This window comes from Salmo salar, chromosome ssa03, assembly GCF_905237065.1.
Source record: "Salmo salar chromosome ssa03, Ssal_v3.1, whole genome shotgun sequence".
Taxonomy (NCBI): domain Eukaryota; kingdom Metazoa; phylum Chordata; class Actinopteri; order Salmoniformes; family Salmonidae; genus Salmo; species Salmo salar.
Genome location: NC_059444.1, coordinates 25,944,465 through 25,958,973, shown reverse-complemented (window position 1 = coordinate 25,958,973; position 14,509 = coordinate 25,944,465). Strand labels below are relative to the sequence as shown.

The window sequence follows — 14,509 nt, the reverse complement described above, 5'->3', positions numbered from 1 at the left end:
TTATTTTCTGAATAATTTCGAAATAAAACTGATTAAATGGATTTTAACTATCACGTTTATTCCCGCTCCGGCAGTCGACGTCGCCCGTGTACTAACCACCGGTCCTGGCAACCCATCATTATGCGCACCTCGCAACCATTATTACGCACACCTGCACCCCATCATCAGTCACACCTGGACTTCATTACTACCTTGATTACTTACCGTTTATCTAGCACTCTGTTCTGTCAGTCATCAGGTAGTATTGTTTATGTTTCCTTGTTAGACGATTGTTGTGGTTTGTATTAGTTCCCTGTTTGTTATCATTAAACTCACACTGCACTTGTTATCTGACTCCCTGCGTCTACATTACATTAACACACTTGTGTGAAACCCTATGCCATAATCTTCTTCAGAGCACTCGTTTGAGTGTGCCAGAGCGCAGAATAACTGATGATTTTACGAATGTCAGCAAAAACGAATAATAATAATTGTTGCCAACAGCACAGTTACAGTCCGTCCCCACCCAGTTCACTCCAGAATAATTCTTTACAGTGTAATTACATCTCCATTGCTCTAGACCAGGGGTGGGCAACTCCAGTCCTCAAGGGTTTGATTGGTGTCGCACATTTTCTCCATCCCTAGCAAACATAGCTGATTAATCAAATGTCATTCTAAACTGAAGATCATGATTAGGTGATTATTGGAGTCAGGTGTGTTAGCTGGAGCTGGGGCAAAGCTGTGATACCAATCAGGCCCTGGAGTATTGGGTGCCCTGGGTATTGGCCACTTTCTCTCTCTTTGATGGTTATACATATCTGGGTCTGTAAATATTGTACATCATTGTTATTATTTTTTCATTAATCTTTTTGGCAGTTTTGGGTGGGGTTAGGCTGCTCTAGGGTTTGATCACTATATCCTTTGGTCTTGACTCAGAGTTGCAGGATCATGATGAAAAGTGGAAAATATTTTGGCTTGATAGCTAGCTGTTTGGATTCAAATAATCTGTTTGGAAGTATTACACCAAGGACTGCATGCTGTGTCCAGAGGTAGCAGAGGAAGTTCAGGACTATTCAGGGAATGCTCCTAACAACTGCTAAGATGTGTTGGCTTTTCACACTCTTTACAACAGCCATGTCATCACCCAGGTGGATGCTATATTCCTGGCAATGGAGGGAAAGTACCAGAGAAGCGGCTCCGATGGAGTGACTGACCATTCAGAGAAGCAGGTGCGCTGTTGAAGAGCTCCTGGTATGTTTTTTCAAACTGTCTATTCTGCTTGGCTGTCCCATCGATGCCCCCTCCACTGAACTTACACTGACTTTCCAGCTTAAACTTCCTGGACTTCATTACAAAACGACAGAGACTTTCAATCTCCATCATTTAAAACTTTTTATGCACTTTGAGATTCTTTGAAAAGCTCTATACAAGTTCAAATGTAGTTATTATTATTATTATATCTGTAACCCAAATATGCCTAGTAGGTTAGGTATACTGTGTAACCTAGGGCCTACTATGTTATGTTTGTCCATTTTTTTGAGACATACATTTAAGAGGACCTCAATAGATAATAGTTGTCAAACTTGTTTGTGTCATCCTCGATGACTTTAAATGCATTATCCACATGTGTGTATTGCGTTTTAAACTATCTATCTAATTAGTTATCATACAGGAGAGGGAGCAGTCACACAAGACCCTGGTCCTGGAGCCTCCCATGTCGCCATGGCAGTGGCAACAGCTGGACACAGTGTCACATTATTTTCCAGACCATTCCACTCAAGTAAATGTTTCATAGCGTGTCACCATCGGTTCCATCTTACAAGTTTGTGTATCCAGTCAGTCAGTCAGTGGAGCTGTCATGACGCTGGTCTGTAATACTCTGGCTTTGGTTTTTCTGTTTGGATTGGGATGTTTTCTTCCATATCATGCATCTTGTTCCTTGGAATTAGAACAGACAGAGCGTTTTGTTGTTGTCCCATCACCAAAATTGAGATAGTAAAATAGTGGTGCCTTTGGGCAGTGCCGCAAGTGAAAAAGGTCTACAAACTGTTGAAAGAGAAAGAGAAAGAGAGGCGTGGGGTGGTGGGGGGGAATAAGGAGAGATAAAGAGGGGAGATAGTGAAATACTCTGTGGGGGTATCAGGGGGAGTCCAATGTGGAGTCAGAAAGGTGATAACATGTACCTCGCTGTTCCACCCTCTTGGCAATAACAATGTGTCAGGAAACTGCTTGGTTATTCATGCTGTCTGGTCCATCCCACATCTGAATACATGCAGGAGTGAAACATACATCACTTATCTTCCCCGTGAGATGTGGGGAGTATAGATAAGTGCTCACCTCACAGCTGGTCTTCAGAGATAAGGCCCGAAATCAAAACACATGAAAACTGTTTATTTAATTAGAACAGAAATCTGGGGTGAAATACATTTCGGGTATGCTATTTTGGTGATAGCCAGGTCAGAGGTGTTCATTATAGAGTTGTGTTCTTCTGAGTCATAGTAATTTTGTTAGAGGTTACAAACTATTTTAGAGCTAATTTAAAAGCATTCCTATTAACACCAGATGGGAGGCTGCTGTGCCATGAGTGGGTTAAGCTACTAAATCAACCATCTATCGTAAGCAATATGGCTCCACCTGGGATTAGTCACAGGCATTGTGAATCCTTTACATTTCCATCCTCTCCTATCTCTGTCAGTCTACCTGTTGAAATCCAACCCCAGAGGCCTGTCCATTTCTTCAAACCAGCTGGCTATCTGCTGTAACTGAGAGACCTGCTGCCGGTCTCAACACATTTGCATCACACACCTTCCCTCTCCCCCTCTTCCCCCTCTTTCCTCTCAGCAGAGAGAGAAAGTCTCTAGAGGGTTGGTTTCCTGGCCTCCCATGTCGCCATGGCAAGCTGTTGTCCTGTGGCCCTCATCATATCAAATATCCTGTCACTGTTTCTCATTCTATATTCACCTCATTACCTTACATAAGTCCTTATGTTTGCAGTAATTAATAATTTGTGAGATATTTGATGGCGTGCATTCTCATTATATATTTGCTCTATATTCATGAGCATAAATGTGCATGAAGGAAAATAGTGTTCACATTTTCAATATTTATCTTATGTTTCCATAATATATTTTAATGTTAAATGATGTGGTATAACTCATCTCAAACCACATCTTTAGATATGTTTCTTGTTATTGTTTTATGAAATCAGATGTTAGTGATAGGGTGAAATATTCACCCGCATCCAACATAATACATTTCTAATGAATAAATCAAATACTCCCTATTTTCTGTACTACTCAATACTTATTGCCAGTGGCAGGCACTTATAAAGTGGCCCCTGCTATAAATCTGCTGTCATAAGAGCAATATAAATCAAATGCATTATTGCGCCTCAATGCCCAAGGCTCCAGCTCCCCTGGATTTTCTCATTCACTTCCCAGATGGATCTCTAGGAGAATTTTCACATTCCAAGATGATGAGAATGGACAGAACAAAGACTAGACGAGGACATTGGAATAAGAAAATAAGGTTCAACATCCGGCTGTTGATATCTCATGCGTGTGACCACCACTTGCTTATTGAGGTTATGACTTGTCCCTAAGCTTGTGTATGCTTTTGGAAGCACACACGAGTCATCTGTATACTAGCCAAACCATTTTTCTGTCTTCTGAATTCTGATGTAAAAGATTCAAGTTTCATAAAGGAAATGTAAATTACCCGTAAATGCCTAAAATATGACACTAGTAGAATATTGCAGCATAAAGACCCACTGTTTAATATGCTGTTTTCAGTCATCATGTTTTATTCTCAGTCATGAATATAACCAAATTAAATGTAACCTTGTCCATCAACAGGACTTGGGTGCAACAGGAAAGGAAGACCATGAAGCCAATGCCATTTGCAATGTGTTTCCCCTCCCCAGGTGACAGTTATGTGACTGTCTGCCCAACAACATCAAAAAGACCAAACGGTCAACCTTGCGCTGAAGAGCACTGGTCCTTTACTGTGAGTGTGTTGTTTTTAATTTTCTCAAATTATCATCTTAATTATAGCTATATTACTTTTAAAGCAATCTTTTGTCTTGTTGTGTCTCGGCCTTGACATTGCCCCGTCCCTCGTCATGTTAGCACGTGTTACACAGTTAAAGCCTGTGTGTTATTTGCCTTCTTTCCTCTCAGCCTGAATGTATCCTTAGGAACAGGATTTTAGTACCACCGCAGCGCCGCTTCGTTCCAGGCATCAGGGTGTAACCAACGGTGACCCCGGTGTACACTGCCCACATGGTGGCATTTCAGATAACTGAAAACGGTTTCACTTCTCCGCCAGGTAACAGCACAACTTCTGGGAAATAAAGTGTGGAGGCTTGATGAGCACACCGCTTGGTTCAGGGAAAGGCGAGGTCAAGATGAAGATAAGACTACCAGGGCAGGCACACAGCTCGCTGGAGGTAGGGAGAAATTGCTGGAGATTGAAGATAATGCCGCCGCTGTATTGGTGGTGGGGCGGACAGTCATACTCATCACTCACTTTTTCTGGTACAGTGTTGTGTGAACACAGTACTTGAAGTCTTGAGTTTCTATACAGTTCTATACTAAGGAAATGCAGTGTGTTACTAAGAATGTACTGATGTAAACTGAGTGCAGCGCAGTGTAGGTGTGTCTCTGTGTTAAAGGGTGACATTTGACAGGTTGTCTCGATATGGATGACAGCGTCATCTATTCCATCCCTCAGAGGGTGATTAGGACTGGCACAAACCCCTGGTCCCTCTGACAACCCTCAGACACCATATTTCATTTGAACATGACTGTCCCGGGTGATTTATACCTTGATAGGGGAAGATTGAAACGGCAAGATGTATGTTTCACATGATGATGGAAATGTGAACAATATCTTAGATGAATTGTATTCTAGCAAATGCTTGGTTTGGCTTGCATGTTTTTTTTGTCATTACTCAATATCTGAGCATCACATTATGTCAGAAAAGTTCTACCATAATACCTCTGCCGTGTAGCCAAAAGTAAAAACAGTATGAGTCAATATGTTCTCAAGACCTACAGTACCAGTCAAAAGTTTGGACACACCTACTCATTCAAGGTTTTTTCTTTATTTTTTACTATTTTCTACATTGTAGAAAAATAGTGAAGACATCAGAACTATGAAATAACCCTTATGGAATCATGTAGTAACTAAAAAAGTGTTAAATAAATGAAAATATATTTGATGACAGCTTTACACACTCTTGGCATTCGCTCAACCAGCTTCACCTGGAACGCTTTTCCAATAGTCTTGAAAGATTTCCCACATATACTGAGCACTTGTTGGCTTCTTTTCCATCACTCTGCGGTCCAACTCATTCCAAACCATCTCATTTGGGTTGAGGTCGGGTGACTGTGGAGGCCAGGTCATCTGATGCAGCACTCCATCACTCTCCTTCTTGGTCAAATAGCCCTTACACAACCTGGAGGTGTATTGGGTAATTGAAAAACAAATGATATTCCCACTAAGCACAAACCAGATGGGATAGCATATAGCTGCAGAATGCTGTGGTAGCCATGCTGGTTAAGTGTGCCTTGAATTCTAAATAAATCACAGTGTCACCAGCAAAGCACCCCTACACATCACACCTCCTCCTCCATGCTTCACAGTGGGAAACACACATGTGGAGATCATCTGCTTACCTACTCTGAGTCTCACAAAGACACGGCGGTTGGAACCAAAAAATCGCAAATTTGGACTCATTACACCAAAGGAGAGATTTCCACCGGACTAATGTCCATTGCTCGTGTTTCTTGGCCCAAGCAAGTCTCTTCTTCTTATTGGTGTCCTTTAGTAGTGGTTTCTTGGCAGAAATTAGACCATGAAGGCCTGATTCACGTAGTCTCCACTGAACAGTTGATGTTGAGATGTGTCTGTTACTTGAACTCTGTGAAACATTTATCTGGGTCTTCCTTTCCTGTGACGGTCCTCATGAGAGCCAGTTTCATCATAGCGCTTGATGGTATTTGCGACTGCACTTGAAGAAACTTGCAAAGTTGTTGAATTTCTTTGGATTGACTGACCTTCATGTTTTAAAGTAATGATGGACTGTCATTTCTATTTGCTTATTTGAGCTGTTCTTGCCATAATATGGACTTGGTCTTTTACCAAATAGGGCAATCTTCTGTATACCACCCCTACCTTGTCACATGACAACTGATTGGCTCAAACACCTTAAGAAGGAAAGAAATTCCACAAATTAACTTTTCACAATGCACAACTGTTAATTGAAATGCAAACCAGGTGACTAACTCATGAAGCTGGTTGAGAAAATACAAAGAATGTGCAAAGCCCTCATCAAGGCAAATGGTGGCTACTTTGAAGAATCTCAAATATGAAATATATTTTGACTTGTTTAATTATTTTTTAGTTCCTACGTGATTCCATGTGTTATTTCATAGTTTTGATGTCTTCAATATTTTTCTACAATGTAGAAAATAGTAAAAATGACAAAACCCTGCAATTGGTAGGTGTGTCTAAACTTTTGACTGGAACTGTATATTGGAGACTTATGCTCGGAAATACTTTCGCTTAGAACTAAAACACATCCAGTTCTATTATTTTTTCAGTCCTAGTCAGCTGATGACTTCAGACATACAATGTTTTATTTAGAAGACTCACAATTCTGTTCCTCAAAACCATCAACCATTTCCTCATAGTGTGGAGAGAAATATAAAATTGGGGGGATTACAGTATGTTTTTAGAGTTAATCCACACCCATGTGCAATACCATTTCCTGGCACCAAACTCATGTCTGGCCTTTAAGGCTATCCCATAAAAGGGTTGTGTTTAGGCAGTGCTGTGCCCAGCGGGATTAGGGTAAGTGACAAAGTACTTGTGTAATTACTCATAGGATACTAGGTGATTATTAATGATGGTGGCTGGTGGGAAAATCTACTGTGAAGCCCAAATGGAAACAACGGGAATGGGGTAACAGGGAACTCTGAAACCATATCTCTGTGATCAACTAGATTCTATAATCCCTGTAGCAAGTAAAACAATGGTTTAAAAGCTTTTTCATCAAACTTAAACAATCCATCCAGTCTGTGAGTGCTGTGTAAGATCGGAGTAATGACATCACTCTGTCAAACTCGGTGAATGTATTTTTGCTGGAAGGGTTTTTATAGGTTTAATTTTCACCTAATGTGTACAGTGTGGGCCTCACTTTTAACAGAAAACATGTGCAATGTAGACCTACACTGATAGTGAGAGTAACCCTAGATAATAATTTTAAAAAGACAACTCAAAATACATTAAATGTACAGAGTGTCATGTTCAGAAATGTTTTTCTACTATTATAACGTTATGCATTTTATTTTACGTTTATTTCCATGCTAAAAGTATACTTACATAATAGTCTTATTAAAAACAAAAAACAATGTTTTCAGTGACAAGTAGGCATTGGTCTGAAGACAAAAAAAAGAAAGGAATGCAGAACTGCATACAAAAAAGAACCACAATGCATACTTCACCAATGCTCTTCCAAGGTTTTCCAGCACACAGCTTTGACCTACTACAGTAGCTATGTTGGTCTCAAACCTTCTCAAAACAGACTAATTCATACTCTTACATGCTGACAACACCGCTGACGTCACGTGTGTGCGCGTTGCAAAATAAATGTACACATGTTATTCAGTCATTGCACCCACACTGCTCACGCGTGTCAACGAGCGTCTGCGTAGCCAGGCGCTAATATAGAACTTGGTTTTCTATTTGTGATGCTTGACGCACAGAAACTCCCGCCTCTCCCATCTACTCATTGGTTTTTAGGAGCGTGAACTGAGGTCCACACTCCAGTCCAGTTGGTGGCGGTAATGCACCTTAAAGTTGGTTGCCAACCGCCATATCAAGTCTAGAAGTCCCGCCTCCCATCAGTTCATTGGTTCTCACAATGAACATACTTCCCGTACTTCCTGTAAACAAAAGTCAACATGGGTGCTTGAAAGATGGATGAGGAGAGATGTATCGTGGCAGTAGAGAAGTACTCACTTTCATATGATGCGTCTTCAAAATTCTACATGGATCCAACTAAAAAAAGATGCGATCTAGGGAGCGATTGCAAAGACCATGCACATTTCATGTAAAGTATAACAACCCAATGTTCATCCCTCGTTATAAAACAAACTAGCTAGCTGACTGTGAATGGCATGTGTGCTGTAGTGCTTTGTCTTTACAGAAATCCTCTGAAGCCAACAGTCGTGAGAAAATTACTAGTATTTCCATTTTTTTTGGTTCATTGTTGAAAAAGGGGTGGAATTGTACAATGAATACACAAAACAAATGAAGATGTTGTCAAAGTTGAGCTTACTGTCCCATGTTGTAAATCAGGTAGAAGGATTTTTTTTAACCACACACACACACAGCCACAGCCACAACCATTCTGTCCTGGAAACCCAATTCTGCCTGCCACAGATGTGAAATACTTTAGACTGCCTCCTGACCTACTCTGTTGGCCTGGATGGCTATGCTTCTCATACCTTGCCTCATCCCTGCCCCACTCTGCTGTAGCCACATCACATCACAAGGCAGCAGCTACTCTTCCTGGGGTCCAGCAAAATTAAGGCAATTTATACAATTTTAAAACATTACAATACATTCACAGATTTCACAACACAGTGTGTGTTGAGAAAGATTTATTTCTTGTAGCTGATGTTGTGCCCGGCTTATGTTTTCATCAGGTAGGGCTTTAGCGGGAAGGCAGCGTCCTCCACCATTGTGTATGGTATCTTTCCCAAATCTTCACCCACAGGCAGAAGGGCATCTGCAGGGTTTTTGATGCCATTGCCCTTCCAAGTGGGGAGTTGGCATTTAAACTCAGCAAAAAAAGAAACGTCCCTTTTTCAGGACCCTATCTGTCAAAGATAATTTGTAAAAATCCAAATAACTTCACAGACCTTCATTGTAAAGGGTTTAACCACTGTTTCCCATGCGTGTTTAACCTGTTATGGCTAGGGGGCAGTATTTTCACGGCTGGATAAAAAAACGTACCCGATTTTAATCTGATTATTACTCCTGCCCAGAAACTAGAATATGCATATAATTATTAGCTTTGGATAGAAAACACTCAAGTTTCTAAAACTGTTTGAATGGTGTCTGTGAGTATAACAGAACTCATTTGGCAGGCCAAAACCTGAGAAGATTCTGTACTGAAAGTAACCTGTCTGACCATTTCTTGGCCTTCTTTGTCATCTCTATCCATTACAAAGGATCTCTGCTCTTACGTGACACTTCCTACGGCTTCCATGGGCGCTCAGAGCCCGGGAAAAAGCTGAATGACGTAATTCAAAGCCCTGGCTGAAACACACGAGCGCTTTTGCTAAGTGGTCTATCAGAGGACAAAGGGCTTAGGGGCGTGCACTGGCCGCCCCCGTCTTTCTCTTTTTCCCTCTATTTACCGAAAAGCCGATTCCCGGTCGGAATATTATCACTTTTTTTACGAGATAAATTGCATAAAAATTGATTTTAAACAGCGGTTGACATGCTTCGAAGTACGGTAATGGAATATTTAGAATTTTTTTGTCACGAAATGCGTCATGCGCGCGACCCTGATTTACCATTTCGGATAGTGTCTAGAACGCACGAACAAAACGCCGCTATTTGGATATAACGATGGATTATTTGGGACCAAACCAACATTTGTTATTGAAGTAGAAGTCCTGGGAGTGCATTCTGACGAAGAACAGGAAAGGTAATAACATTTTTCTTATAGTAAATCTGATTTTGGTGAAGGCTAAACTTGCCGGGTGTCTAAATAGCTAGCCCGTGATGGCTGTTCTATGTACTTAGAATATTGGAAAATGTGCTTTCACCAAAAAGCTATTTTAAAATCGGACATATCGAGTGCATAGAGGAGTTCTGTATCTATAATTCTTAAAATAATTGTTATGCTTTTTGTGAACGTTTATCGTGAGTAATTTAGTAAATTGTTAGTAAATTCCCTGGAAGTTTGCTAGTTCTGAACGTCACATGCTAATGTAAAAAGCTGGTTTTTGATATAAATATGAACTTGATTGAACAAAACATGCATGTATTGTATAACATAATGTCCTAGGGTTGTCATCTGATGAAGATCAAAGGTTAGTGCTGCATTTAGCTGTCTTCTGGGTTTTTGTGACATTATATGCTAGCTTGAAAAATGGGTGTCTGATTATTTCTGGCTGAGTACTCTGCTGACATAATCTAATGTTTTGCTTTCGCTGTAAAGCCTTTTTGAAATCGGACAGTGTGGTTAGATTAACGAGAGTCTTGTATTTAAAATGCTGTAAAATAGTCATATCCCATTGAGCACGTCTGGGACCTGTTTGATCGGAGGGTGAGGGCCAGGGCCATTCCCCCAGAAATGTCTGGGAACTTGCAGGTGCCTTGGTGGAAGAGTGGGGTAACATCTCACAGCAAGAACTGGCAAATCTGGTGCAGTCCATGAGGAGATGCACTGCAGTACTTAATGCAGCTGGTGGCCACACCAGATACTGACTGTTACTTTTGATTCTGACCCCCTCCCCACCCACCCCCCCTTTGTTCAGGGACACATTATTCCATTTCTGTTAGTCACATGTCTGTGGAATTTGTTCAGTTTTTGTCTCAGTTGTTGAATCTTATGTAAATACAAATATTTGTACATGTTAATTTTGCTGTAAATAAAACGCAGTTGACAGTGAGAGGATGTTTTTTTAATTTTTTTATTTACTCTGCCGTCTCTGTTTCTCCCAAAATCCCCCACCTCAATAGCTGTGAAGTGGTATTTAGCATCCACAAGGGCGAGTAGCACCACGGAGAAGGTTCCTTTATAATAAAAAAAAAAACCGTCTTCCTGAGTTTGGTGGTTTGGTGATCATAATATTTTCCATCAACCAATCCCAAACAATTGGGAAAGTCCCATTTTTCATTACACTCTTGAGAAGTTTGTCTCCAGGTTTCGTCAGTGGGTCGTGGCAGATGGGTCGCTATGGTCCTCCTCTCTATGGCCTCACAGGTCTACATAATGCACTGCAATACTGTCTCGAATCCAAGACGGTAGGTCAAGGTCAGACTGCAAATAAAGTCTCCAGATGCCAAGTACCTGTAATGACAAAATAAATGTCTTGTTATTGGTTAACAATCAATTATATTTTATTCTTCACAGATATAGAATTTTGCAAAACCAGATGGAAGTCCCTCCGTGACACTTTTTTTAAGGCACCTACAGAAGGCCCAACCCAGCGGTTCTGGGGGAACCAATCAGAAAGAATGGAAATACATATATTATATCATTCTTGATACCTTACATCCAGCCAACAAGGTAAGTTATAATATACACTGCTCAAAAAAATAAAGGGAACACTAAAAATAACACATCCTAGATCTGAATGAATGAAATAATCTTATTAAATACTTTTTTCTTTACATAGTTGAATGTGCTGACAACAAAATCACAAAAATAATCAATGGAAATCCAATTTATCAACCCATGGAGGTCTGGATTTGGAGTCATACTCAAAATTAAAGTGGAAAACCACACTACAGGCTGATCCAACTTTGATGTAATGTCCATAAAACAAGTCAAAATGAGGCTCAGTAGTGTCTGTGGCCTCCACGTGCCTGTATGACCTCCCTACAACGCCTGGGCTTGCTCCTGATGAGGTGGCGGATGGTCTCCCAGACCTGGACTAAAGCATCCGCCAACTCCTGGACAGTCTGTGGTGCAACGTGGCGTTGGTGGATGGAGCGAGACATGATGTCCCAGATGTGGTCAATTGGATTCAGGCCAGTCCATAGCATCAATGCCTTCCTCTTGCAGGAACTGCTGACACACTCCAGCCACATGAGGTCTAGCATTGTCTTGCATTAGGAGGAACCCAGGGCCAACCGCACCAGCATATGGTCTCACAAGGGGTCTGAGGATCTCATCTCGGTACCTAATGGCAGTCAGGCTACCTCTGGTGAACACATGGAGGCCCCCCAAATAAATGCCATCCCACACCATGACTGACCCACCTCCAAACCGGTCATGCTGGAGGATGTTGCAGGCAGCAGAACGTTCTCCACGGCGTCTCCAGACTCTGTCACGTGCTCAGTGTGAACTTGCTTTCATCTGTGAAGAGCACAGGGCGCCAGTGGCGAATTTGCCAATCTTGGTGTTCTCTGGCAAATGCCAAACGTCCTGCACGGTGTTGGGCTGTAAGCACAACCCCCACCTGTGGACGTCGGGCCCTCATACCACCCTCATGGAGTCTGTTTCTGACCGTTTGAGCAGACACATGCACATTTGTGGCCTGCTGGAGGTCATTTTGCAGGGCTCTGGCAGTGCTCCTCCTGCTCCTCCTTGCACAAAGGCGGAGGTAGCGGTCCTGCTGCTGGGTTGTTGCCCTCCTACGGCCTCCTCCACGTCTCCTGATGTACTGGCCTGTCTCCTGGTAGCGCCTCCATGCTCTGGACACTACGCTGACAGACACAGCAAACCTTCTTGCCACATCTCGCATTGATGTGCCATCCTGGATGAGCTGCACTACCTGAGCCACTTGTGTGGGTTGTAGACTCCGTCTCATGCTACCACTAGAGTGAAAGCACCGCCAGCATTCAAAAGTGACCAAAACATCAGCCAGGAAGCATAGGAACTGAGAAGTGGTCTGTGGTCACCACCTGCAGAACCACTCCTTTATTGGGGGTGTCTTGCTAATTGCCTATAATTTCCACCTGTTGTCTATTCCATTTGCACAACAGCATGTGAAATTTGTCAATCAGTGTTGCTTCCTAAGTGAACAGTTTGATTTCACAGAAGTGTGATTGACTTGGAGTTACATTGTGTTGTTTAAGTGTTCCCTTTATTTTTTTGAGCAGTGTACATTTGAATTGATTGCACAGAATTCTGAATCTCAAGGTCTTGTATTATTGTAGTCTCTACTTGATTGGTTCATTTCAGCTGGTATCCCATTTCTGAATTAGTGATGTTGAACTATTTTCAGCTCAAGAGGCAACCTCAGCCTTGAAAATGCTGATTCGCCTCAGCCACAACCTGTGGAGATGGATGACACTGAGGACAACGTGGGTTCCCCGAGCCATGACCCTGTGCTTCAGATGCCTGAACATCAGTCAAGACCAACCACTACAGACACGGCTCAAGACTGGCATCCAAGAAAAAGAAAACAGAAGGTCAACCATCAAGATGTGGATGAAGAGCTGCTTGCATTTGTCAGGAAGCCAATCCCTTCTGCTGCTACCTCAGATGATGTGGATGAGGTATTTGTGCACAGCCTTGTGTCAGGAAGAAACAAGGGCACTCTGAAAATGCAACTACTATCATTGATTGTAAACTAGGATGACCAGCATGCAACACCTCTGCCACCACTTCCACCACCACAATGGCTCTTTGATGCTCTGCATGGAAGAGTTGGACTGCAGCCTATGATGTACGGCCAGCCCAGGCATCAATACTCCTACTCACCAGGATCTATCTAACACATAACTAGGATGACCAGCAGGCAACACCACTGCCACCACCACGGCCTGCAAGTACTCCGCACGGAAAAGGTGGACTGCAGCCAATCATGTACGATGAGCCCAGTGATCAATACTCACCAGAACTTAGGTCTCCAACACATAGCTGGGATGACAGCTTCAGTACATTTTCTTAAGAGAGCTGGGTCCAAGAATCCCAGTCACATTGATAATCCCCTCCTAAAAAGACACATCCCATGTTCTGTTTTAGAGTTTTAAAAAGGGAAAGGTTTATGTATGCACTATTTGCACTTCTTTGTTGTTGCAGTTATATTTGCATTGCACCTTGTATTTAACATTTTTTTAATCATTTTTTGCTATTCAGTGAATATTGTAATTGGGAAGGATATGCCATTTTTTGTTTACATGCCTTGCTGTGGCTGTTCATCTCACCTACAACAGGTGCACCATGCCTTGTTGTGACTGTTAATGTCACCTTGAATAGTTATAAGTAAAATGCTAAACAAAGAACAGTGTGTCTTACTTACCTCGAGTATAATGAAAAGACACTATAGCACCTGGTGATCTTGCTGCTCCCTAAATGTAATGGAACATAGGCCTACATCTGTGGAGCATCATGATCACCAGTGTGCTGGAGTTTTTTTACACTATAGTATACTGCTCTTCTCCATGCACCTTCTTACACAATACACCCTTTTCCAATAACTTACCTTAGAGTGACAGCTAGTTTTTGCTTTGGCTCTATTGGGGTCCTGTAGTTGGTCGTCGGCTTGGTGAGGTCTGGGCCAACAAAAGACTCCATCTCTTCTGCACTCATCCGGATGTATCAGTGATGTCAGGCATGGTCCAAGAGCAGCTCCTGGACAAGGTGGTAGTATTGCCCATGCCCCCTTTTATGGGATGCACCCATAACTGCCTTCCCTGTCTGCGTTTCAATAATACAAAGGCGACCAACTTCTATCTTAGCAGGTGGCATCTGTTAATCCATGCTGTTATGAAAGCATACATAGTATTTTTTATTTTGTACTTGTTTGGATGAGTATAATATTACAGTTTCTTA

General features: G+C 42.0%; 1 long non-coding RNA gene across 2 annotated transcripts; it reads left to right on the top strand.

Moving 5' to 3' along the window:
- The first annotated feature begins 574 nt into the window (after positions 1-574).
- LOC106599348 (uncharacterized) lies at positions 575-14,411 on the top strand. 2 transcript variants are annotated; one of them, XR_001327419.2, is made up of 7 exons: positions 575-801; positions 1,128-1,230; positions 3,834-3,984; positions 4,306-4,426; positions 10,917-11,028; positions 11,138-11,293; positions 12,957-14,411. It is a non-coding gene; the product is annotated as an uncharacterized lncRNA (long non-coding RNA). The 2 variants fall into 2 exon arrangements; XR_006769098.1 differs by lacking the exons at positions 575-801; positions 10,917-11,028 and having other exon boundaries at positions 1,024-1,230; positions 12,957-14,410.
- Positions 14,412-14,509: the final 98 nt, after the last annotated feature.